Below are 11,465 nucleotides of genomic sequence, written 5' to 3' on the forward strand. Positions count from 1 at the left end.
GAAACATACAGGAACTCAAATCCTTCAGTTCACCTGATTTAGAATTCCTCACAATCAAATGTAGACCGCATTATCTACCAAGAGAATTCTCCTCGATTATAATCACAGCCGTATATATCCCCCCCAAGCAGACACATCGATGGCTCTGAACGAACTTTAACTCTTTGCAAACTGGAAACTATTTATCCGGAGGCTGCATTCATTGTAGCTGGGGATTTTAACAAGGCTAATCTGAAAACAAGACTCCCTAAATTTCAGCATATCGATTGCGCAACCAGGGGTGGAAAAACCTTGGATCATGGTTACTCTAACTTCCGCGACGCATATAAGGCCCTGCCCCGCCCCCCTTTCGGAAAAGCTGACCACGACTCCATTTTGTTGATCCCTGCCTACAGACAGAAACTAAAACAAGAGGTTCCCACGCTGAGCTCTGTCCAACGCTGGTCCGACCAAGCTGACTCCACACTCCAATACTGCTTCCATCACATGGACTGGGATATGTTTCGTATTGCGTCAGATAACAATATTGATGAATACGCTGATTCGGTGTGCGAGTTCATTAGAACGTGCGTTGAAGATGTCGTTCCCATAGCAACAATTAAAACATTCCCTAACCAGAAACCGTGGATTGATGGCAGCATTCGCGTGAAACTGAAAGCGCGAACCACTGCTTTTAATCAGGGCAAGGTGTCTGGTAACATGACCGAATACAAACAGTGCAGCTATTCCCTCCGCAAGGCTATCAAACAAGCTAAGCGTCAGTACAGAGACAAAGTAGAATCTCAATTCAACGGCTCAGACACAAGAGGCATGTGGCAGGGTCTACAGTCAATCACGGACTACAAGAAGAAATCCAGCCCAGTCACGGACCAGGATGTCTTGCTCCCAGGCAGACTAAATAACTTTTTTGCCCGCTTTGAGGACAATACAGTGCCACTGACACGGCCTGCAACGGAAACATGCGGTCTCTCCTTCACTGCAGCCGAGGTGAGTAAGACATTTAAACGTGTTAACCCTCGCAAGGCTGCAGGCCCAGACGGCATCCCCAGCCGCGCCCTCAGAGCATGCGCAGACCAGCTGGTCGGTGTGTTTACGGACATATTCAATCAATCCCTATACCAGTCTGCTGTCCCCACATGCTTCAAGAGGGCCACCATTGTTCCTGCTCCCAAGAAAGCTAAGGTAACTGAGCTAAACGACTACCGCCCCGTAGCACTCACTTCCGTCATCATGAAGTGCTTTGAGAGACTAGTCAAGGACCATATCACCTCCACCCTACCTGACACCCTAGACCCACTCCAATTTGCTTACCGCCCAAATAGGTCCACAGACGATGCAATCTAAACCACACTGCACACTGCCCTAACCCATCTGGACAAGAGGAATACCTATGTGAGAATGCTGTTCATCGATTACAGCTCGGCATTCAACACCATAGTACCCTCCAAGCTCGTCATCAAGCTCGTCTCGACCCCGCCCTGTGCAACTGGGTACTGGACTTCCTGACGGGCCGCCCCCAGGTGGTGAGGGTAGGCAACAACATCTCCTCCCCGCTGATCCTCAACACTGGGGCCCCACAAGGGTGCGTTCTGAGCCCTCTCCTGTACTCCCTGTTCACCCACGACTGCGTGGCCACGCACGCCTCCAACTCAATCATCAAGTTTGCGGACGACACAACAGTGGTAGGCTTGATTACCAACAACGACGAGACGGCCTACAGGGAGGAGGTGAGGGCCCTCGAGTGTGGTGTCAGGAAAATAACCTCACACTCAACGTCAACAAAACTAAGGAGATGATTGTGGACTTCAGGAAACAGCAGAGGGAACACCCCCTATCCACATCAATGGAACAGTAGTGGAGAGGGTAGCAAGTTTTAAGTTCCTCGGCATACACATCAAAGACAAACGGAATTGGTCCACTCACACAGACAGCATCGTGAAGAAGGCGCAGCAGCGCCTCTTCAACCTCAGGAGGCTGAAGAAATTCGGCTTGTCACCAAAAGCACTCACAAACTTCTACAGATGCACAATCGAGAGCATCCTGGCGGGCTGTATCACCGCCTGGCACGGCAACTGCTCCGCCCTCAACCGTAAGGCTCTCCAGAGGGTAGTGAAGTCTGCACAACGCATCACCGGGGGCAAACTACCTGCCCTCCAGGACACCTACACCACCCGATGTTACAGGAAGGCCATAAAGATCATCAAGGACATCAACCACCCGAGCCACTGCCTGTTCACCCCGCTATCATCCAGAAGGCGAGGTCAGTACAGGTGCATCAAAGCTGGGACCGAGAGACTGAAAAACAGCTTCTATCTCAAGGCCATCAGACTGTTAAACAGCCACCACTAACATTGAGTGGCTGCTGCCAACACACTGACACTGACTCAACTCCAGCCACTTTAATAATGGGAATTGATGGGAAATGATGTAAATATATCACTCGCCACTTTAAACAATGCTACCTTATATAATGTTACTTACCCTACATTATTCATCTCATATGCATACGTATATACTGTACTCTATATCATCGACTGCATCCTTATGTAATACATGTATCACTAGCCACTTTAACTATTCCACTTAGTTTACATACTCATCTCATATGTATATACTGTACTCGATACCATCTACTGTATCTTGCCTATGCCGTTCTGTACCATCACTCATTCATATATCCTTATGTACATATTCTTTATCCCCTTACACTGTGTATAAGACAGTAGTTTTGGAATTGTTAGTTAGATTACTTGTTGGTTATTACTGCATTGTCGGAACTAGAAGCACAAGCATTTCGCTCCACTCACATTAACATCTGCGAGCGTCTGCTAAATGACTTAAATGTAAATGTAAATAAAATTTGATTTGATTTGATTTGGTTCCTTTTAACATGAGACTTCAATATTCCAAGATAAGAGGCTTTAGGTTGTAGTTAATATAGTATTTATAGGACTATTTCTCTCTATACCATTTGTATTTCATATACCTTTGACTATTGGATGTTCTTATAGGCACTATAGTATTGCCAGTGTAACAGTATAGCTTCCGTCCCCCTCCTCGCCCCTACCTGGGCTCAAACCAGGAACACATCGACAACAGCCACACTCGATGCATCGTTACCCATTGCTCCACAAAAGCCGCGGCCCTTGTAGCGCAAGGGGAATAACTACTCCAAATCTAAAAGCGAGTGACGTTTGAAACAGTATTAGCGCACACCCAGCTAACTAGCTAGCCATTTCACATTGGTTACACCAGCAATTAGGCTGATAGGCTTGAAGTCATAAACAGCGCTGTGCTTGCGAAGAGCTGCTGGCAAAACGCACAAAAGTGCTGTTTGAATGAATGATTACGGGCCTGCTGCTGCTCAGTCAGACTGCTCTATCAAATCAGACTTAATTATAACATAATAACACACAGAAATACGAGCCTTTGGTCATTAATATGATCGAATACGGAAACTATCATTTCGAAAACAAAACGTTTATTATTTCAGTGAAATACGGAACCGTTCGGTATTTTATCTAACGGGTGGCATCCCTAAGTCTAAATATTCTTGTTACATTGCACATCCTTCAATGTATGTCATAATAACGTAAAATTCTGGCAAATTAGTTCACAATTAGCCAGGCAGCCCAAACTGTTGCATATACCCTGAATCTGCGTGCAATGAACGCAAGAGAAATTACACAATTTCACCTGGTTAATATTGCCTGCTAAACTGGATTAGTATTTATAACTAGTGATTATGATTGATTATTTTTTATACGATAAGTTTAATGCTAGCTAGCAATTTACCTTGGCTTCTACTGCATTCGCGTAACAGGCAGGCTACTCGTGGAGTGCAATGGTTAGAGCGTTGGACTAGTTAACTGTGAAGGTTGCAAGATTGAAACCCCTGAGCTGACAAGGTGAAAATCTGTCATTCTGCCCCTCAACAAGGCAGTTAACCCACAGTTCCTAGGCAGTCATTGAAAATAAGAATGTGTTCTTAACTGACTTGCCTAGTTAAATAAAAAGTATAAAAAATATGTATTTTTTTTTATTTTTTATTTAAATCGATTAATCGGTCGACCTCTAGTATCTACTTTACTTTACTATTTATATTTTTGACAACTTTTACTTTTACTCCACCACATTCCTAAAGAAAAGATGTCCTTTTGTTACTTCCATACATTTTCCCTGACACCTAAAAGTGCTTGTTACATTTCGAATGCTCAGGCAGGATAGAATTATGGTCCAATTCACACACCTATTAAAAGAACGTGTTGTCATCCCTACTGAATCTGATCTGGTGGACTCACTAAACTCAAATATTGCTTTTGTAAATTACGTCTGCGTGTTGGAGTGTGCCCCCATCTGTCCGCTAATGAAAATAAATAACACAATACTGCCATCTGGTTTGCTTAATATAAGGAATTTGATTACCATTTACTTTCCCTCAAGTATGACACTTCATTACTTTTTTCTGCCAATATACTTATGTACATTTAAAACCAGATACTTTCAGACTTTTACTCAAGTAGTATTTCACTGGGTGACTTTCATTTTCTATTAAGATACCTTAACTTTTAGTCAAGTATGACAATTGAGTACTGTTTCCACCACTGCCACTGTCCGATGGGCAGAATAACACAGTAACTCTGCAAAAATAAATCCATAGCACTTTATGAACTCTTTATGAACTCTTTATGAACTCTTTATGAACTCTTTATGAACTCTTTATGAACTCTTGAAACAATCCAAGCAAGACAATTTAATTCACGAAGTAACATTCATTTAGTCAATTCAAGTTTTCATCGGTCTTAACACACCCGAAGGTGTCCGTGCTCCCAGGGATCTATGGGAACCTCCCGCCTCGGAGAAAGCCATGGATAAGGTTGTGTTAAACTTTTATGATATCCATCATATGGTCTGCCATCCAGACAATGCCATAAATCGGGATTGAGCCCTCACGCTGGGCCTCGGCACCTGCAAGTCGTTAGACTCATCTTAATCAATGACCATCTTCGTTCACATTTGTTCTCTTTCTATTTTTCCACAACACCCTTTTCAATCTGTTCAACCAGAAATCAAAGCCATTAATTATGCCTCATTTTTAATATGTATAATGGTTGAAGAATGCCTTAATTTCCTCAAAATAAATTCTTAGCTTTCATTTGACACTCAATTAGATATGATCCTATGAACTTCCCATGTTGGTGCTCATGGCTCCTTCACATGGAACTGCCCAGAGCTCAGTTGTTCTCATTCTCCAGACATTTCTATGGGGTTAGTGTGTCAAGAAGACAGGTCTGAGACATTTGGACAGATACGTGAAACCATAAAACCACTCCATGTGTCCATTCAGTCGTGACATGATGCTCCTTGACTGGGTCTCTGGATATGGGGATGAATGCTAACAGCACAGATCCATTACAGCTCGGGTGTTAATGGACCATTCACTGGATTCCCTTGGCAATACACTCAGAGGGCTAGCTCACTTCTTCCCTCTCTCCATCTGCTTCCCTCCTCCCTCTGACTTACACCTCTGTCTACTTACACGTCAGTCAGTCAGTCAGTCAGTCAGTCAGTCAGTCAGTCAGTCAGTCAGTCAGTCAGTCAGTCAGTCAGTCAGTCAGTCAGTCAGTCAGTCAGTCAGTCAGTCAGTCAGTCAGTCAGTCAGTCAGTCAGTCAGTCAGTCAGTCTGTCAGTCTGTCAGTCTGTCTGTCTGTCTGTCTGTCTGTCTGTCTGTCTGTCTGTCTGTCTGTGTGTGTGTGTGTACAGCTGTGACTCAGTCCTAGCCTCCCAAATCTCATGGTTGCCTGAACACATGCCCTCTAGGGGATTGGGCTTTTGGTATTATTTTTAGGACCAGAAAACAGAGAGAGAGCGAAAAAGAAAATAGAGAATCTGAATATGTGGCTGAGGTGACCTTCCACATTTTCATAGTCGACCATACACACACACGCACGCACCCACAGCACACGTACAAGGCACACACACACACTGAACTTTTACTCATGTTCTTGTTTCCAACCGCTCTGTAACCAATACCTATCAACACACACACTCCTACATTGTCACATGCTTACTTTGGCTTGTCACTGATAGGGACAGTATAAGGGAAAAGGAATTACAGCGCAATAAAAGGTGTGGTTTATGAATTACAGTATATACTATAAGCTCAGGGCCAATCAATGCAACACTGAAGGGAGTGAAGAGGGTATTTCGGCCAAATTCCATTTCCTCTTACTTCATACCTGCACTAGTATGTTGCTCATTTCTTTGGCCAAAAAACACACAGTGACTCTTTGAATAACTGAAAACCCCAAACCATAACAGTGGTGCGTCTACCATGTTATAGCATTGTGCATGTTTGGGGTCTAGAAGAAGACACCTCTGCTCTGAATAGTGCCTCAAGATTTGTATTTCCAGATCAACTGGAAGCGTCTTTAAAATACAACAAACAACAAACAATTGAACAATTCGGAATCGAATATATGCTAATTCACCCAAAATCTCAGATGACAAAATGCTGAATTGAGACAAACAACAGAATGCTCAAGTCTTGTCTTTTGAGCTGAACACATTGGTTCGTTCCTTGTGAGCGAGGTTGCCCCAAATACCGTTACAGAATAGAAAGAGGAAAAAGGATATCTGCTCTAATACTGTTCAATTCTACACTGGTAGTTAATTACATACAGACGGCACGCTATGCAGCTGAATTCTGCTGAGGCTAACCTAATCCTCACACCTCTGGCCGAGGAGAAGGCTTATAATGTTGAAAAGATTACATTGCTGTTTAGGCCTAGCTAGTTGTGCACTGCTGGTACAAAGACAAGCAGTGGCATCTGTGGACCAGAAAATAATAATACTACAGTATACTACATTCACCCCCTCAAAAACACTTGTGAATACTGCAATATACTACAGTCATGTCCGCAAAAACCCTATATTGAATACTAGTGTACTACAGTCATGTCTGCAAAACACTACAGCGAATACTGCAGTAAAGACCGCAAAAACACTACAGTGAATACTGCAGTAAAGACCTCAAAAACACTACAGTGAATACTGCAGTAAAGACCGCAAAAACACTACAGTGAATACTGCAGTAAAGACCGTAAAAACACTACAGTGAATAGTGCCGTAAAGACCGCAAAAACACTACAGTGAATAGTGCCGTAAAGACCGCAAAAACACTACAGTGACTACTGCAGTAAAGACTGTAAAAACACTACAGTGAATACTGCAGTAAAGACCGCAAAAACACTACAGTGAATACTGCAGTAAAGACTGTAAAAACACTACAGTGAATACTGCAGTAAAGACCGCAAAAACACTACAGTGAATACTGCAGTAAAGACCGTAAAAACACTACAGTGAATAGTGCCGTAAAGACCGCAAAAACACTACAGTGAATAGTGCCGTAAAGACCGCAAAAACACTACAGTGAATACTGCAGTAAAGACTGTAAAAACACTACAGTGAATACTGCAGTAAAGACCGCAAAAACACTACAGTGAATACTGCAGTAAAGACTGTAAAAACACTACAGTGAATACTGCAGTAAAGACCGCAAAAACACTACAGTGAATACTGCAGTAAAGACCGCAAAAACACTACAGTGAATACTGCAGTAAAGACCGCAAAAACACTACAGTGAATACTGCAGTAAAGACCGCAAAAACACTAGTGAATACTATAGTATACTACAGTTATGTCCGCAAAAACACGAGTCTAAGGACTGCAAAATGTGTGACCTAATTTAATGTGATCTAATCTAATGTGAGCTAAAAAAAAGAAGAAAAAATAATCTGACAGCAATCCTGTCTCAAATGACATCTTATTTCCCATTATGCACTATAGGGTTTGGTCAAAAGTAGCACCCCCCGTATTGACATTATAAACATGGGGAGAGGGTGTGAGTGTTTGGAGTTTAGGCAAACCAACCACAAGCCCAAAATAAACATGGGTCTGACTCTGAGCTGTATGACAACAAGACAGCAATAGGGAAATAGATGTCATACATTTTAGAGACCATCTCATCATTCTGACAAATAGGAGACACTAAACGGTGAATTGCTAGGCACGAAGATAAAACAAACACACATTCATACAATGTGTGCAATCAACCAATGAGAAGGCTTATGTGTAGCCATCCTCTATTACCTGAAACGGATTAACATTCTCTGCCATTGTATGGAGCTGGGTGCAAATGAAAACCACAGAATTTGCATCCCTTTATGAAGGCCTACATAGCACACTGCCCCGAGAGCACCTAGAGGTAATTCAAGCCTTCCAAAGCCAGCAGTAGCAGTAGGTCTTCATATACAGTCAACTAAGCCAATGATTGTATTCCGTGACAGGAAAGGGAAATAACACATCCTTGAATGTGAACCAGTTGTATGAGTGGGTGGTTGGTGTCACCATAAACATTAATGGCCAATCACCTAGAAAAACATCACAAGTAGAGGTAACTGCCAAAATAAAGCAAACACTTGAGTAAATGAGGGATACCAAGTATATTTAAAGCAAGTTCTTCCGCACAGTCGTGGTTCCTGAGTTAATTAACAAATTAACATCCCATAATGTTCAGGGTCATGTTCACTTGTTAATGAGGCCTGTATAAAAAAAAAGTTTAAAAGAAATATCATGTATACAATTTCCCAGTTGCCCATTATTCTGGCTACCATGGCTAGAAGGAGCATAGGGGTTTTTAAAGAGCGTGTGCACATGTGTGTCTCAGTCACCAGATCTTAACCCAATTGAACACTTATGGGAGATTTTGGAGTGGCGCCTGAGACAGCATTTTCCACCACCATCAACAAAACACTCCAATTATGGAATTTCTCGAAGAAGGGTGTCACATCCCTCCAATAGAGTTCCAGACACTTGTAGAATCTATGACAAGGTACATTGAAGCTGTTCTGGCGTCTCGTGGTGGCCCAACGTCCTATTAAGACACTTTATGTTGGTGTTTCCTTTATTTTGGCAGTTACCTGTATGTTTAACATAATAATATTAGCTACAATAGGCCTAACTATGCTATTACACAAGTGAAACATCTGGAGCTCATGATATTTAATCAAACTCTTGTTATGAGAAACAAATCTACCAATTGACATTTAAAAGGGGAAGAATCTGGCATATTGATACAGATTGAGGTATGGCTGGCTGGTATTGATATCAGATAAGCTAACACAGATCATACTGTAAGTATAGTAGCCTAAATAGCCTAGGCTACAGCGCATGAACGTGTTGTTTGTGAATGTGTAGGATGTATAGTCAGTCTATTGTTATAGCAGTTCGTAACAATAACAGACGGATAGTTCAGCATTCCACACAACCATAACACTTTCCTGATATATGACGAGCAACACATCGATTTATATCATTCACTAAACAAGAGTGTAACATGATGATTTATGAAGTAACTTCAATTCTAAAGATATATTCTGCTGATACTGTGTATGATCGACTGAAGTCCGCTACTGGAAAAGTGGCTAAGAATATTTACATTCAGGCTGCGTTCATAGTGCCTCGCGCGCGCTACATGCGCATACCAATCTACATTGTATCCCAACATCGAATGCTCCCACAATAAAGAACATTTGTGAATACTTACATATTTATGTTCTTTCGGAAATCCTATCGGTTCGCTTGAGAGATCTTTTAGGATGAACCGAAAGGAGTTTCAGCCCATCTCTCCACGGATATTTCCTACATATCCCAATGCTTAGGTAGTGGGCAGGGGCGTGGAGCAGAGCGATTACAATTTTTTTTTGGGTGCCGCAAAGAATTATGGTAGGAGTAGTATTAATATTTGTATGCAGCAGGCCAACCTCTGTGAGGCCACATTATTCAATTGTATTCAACTGCCTTAGTTCAACTGTAAATCGCTTTGGATAAAAACTGTATATACTGCATAGACTGTATTTCAAACTTCTAATGGCACAGATTAATTCAAACCTATCATACTTTTGCATATTTGGTATATTCTATTCTAATATGTTGACTTCTATTCTATTCTACTCCATTTCTGATCCCTTACATTCTATTCTGTTGACTTCTATACTACTCTATTTCTGATCCCTTCTATTCTATTCTGTTGACTTCTATTCTATTCTACTCTGTTGACTTCTACTCCATTCTGATCCCTTCTATTATATTATATTCTATTGACTTCTATTCTATTCTACTCTACTCCATTCTGATCCCTTATATTCTATTATGTTCCCTGAAAAGCCACTAAGGTCATTTGCCAGCAGAATTCAAACCGATTAAAGGCTCTTATATCCCCTCTAAATAAACTCTTTCACATAGCCTCCCAGTAAAAGAGGATGCCTGCAAGAGATCCAATCCTTTGATCCTTGGCCAGAGTACCCCAGTTATTTCCTGATCAACACTTTCCTGACAGATGAGGACATGCACTTTGATGGAAATATGTGCCATATATCCCTCTCTATTGTCACTAATTGGGGTGGAACCTGGGACTGGATGAATGCAAAAAAAGAAAACAACATCTGGTTTACCATTTTACATTTCACAGGGGAACTTCCTAGCCCTCAATTGGTCCTTAATGTGCAGCGAGTTGCTCTTGGATGGAGAGCATTTCCGCGTTTAGACAGTAGGGTCTTTGTGAAAATGTGAGTTTAAGAGAGTTTAACGATGTGAGCAAAATGCACACTCGTGCTAAAACAGGCAGACAGTGTGACCTACAACCCTCTCGTACCCACTCACACTCACTGTGGGAGCTGTGCACTGCATTTCCACTACAGTGCATTTCCAGTCTCTCTAACCTAAAAATGGGATCACAGGTTCAAAAGAAGAGATCTGGATATACTGTAGATGAAATGTGTTTTTTGAGCCATCGCTTAAGCAGTCCATGACAGTCCCTTGTGATTTGAGGAAAAGACTGCAGACACCCGTTTTTCTATGGCAATTAGCTCACCGAAGTGGTCAGTAAATTATGCACAGCATCCATTCCTGACATGATGGGTGTTGCACAGTAGTTGAGAGTGAAAAATGAAATACTACAGTTTTCTATAAAATACTATAGTACGTACTATAGAATTCTATCAAATTCTGTAGTGAACCATATCATGTGTGGTATTCACTATATCATTTTGTAGTACACTGTAGAATGCTATACTCCACACTGTAGTGTCCCTTAATCATGTGTAGTACTACATACTACATAATTTTGTAGAATACTATAGTAAATACTACAGTATTATCCACAAAAAGACTGTAGTAAATACTACAGAAATGTCTGCAAAAACAGTACAGTTTCCATCAAAACTACAGTTTTTTTACTATAGTAAGGCTACAGTATTTAATTTGCATATACCCCACCCATTCCCTCCCCCAATTCCTGCCACCCATGAGAAACATACATGCCAAGTATAGACAACACTGATCTTTTATATTGTTCCTAAAGATCATTGAAAGGACCAGAAGTGCTAAACTCCCTGTTTAGACTC

At 41.7% G+C, this 11,465-nt stretch overlaps 1 protein-coding gene across 3 annotated transcripts in view; it reads right to left on the reverse strand.

Annotated features, from left to right (window-relative positions):
* The window catches only part of LOC118367947 (pleckstrin homology domain-containing family A member 1-like), a 44,623-nt gene extending 34,864 nt beyond the window's left edge, over positions 1–9,759 (reverse strand). For all 3 annotated transcript variants that reach the window (XM_052491308.1, XM_052491309.1, XM_052491311.1), the window contains exon 1: positions 9,608–9,759. The gene's annotated coding sequence lies outside the window, so the exon portion shown is untranslated. The remainder of the gene's footprint in view (positions 1–9,607) is intronic.
* Between the last annotated feature and the right edge of the window lie 1,706 nt (positions 9,760–11,465).

Source organism: Oncorhynchus keta, chromosome 3 (genome assembly GCF_023373465.1).
Source record: "Oncorhynchus keta strain PuntledgeMale-10-30-2019 chromosome 3, Oket_V2, whole genome shotgun sequence".
NCBI lineage: Eukaryota > Metazoa > Chordata > Actinopteri > Salmoniformes > Salmonidae > Oncorhynchus > Oncorhynchus keta.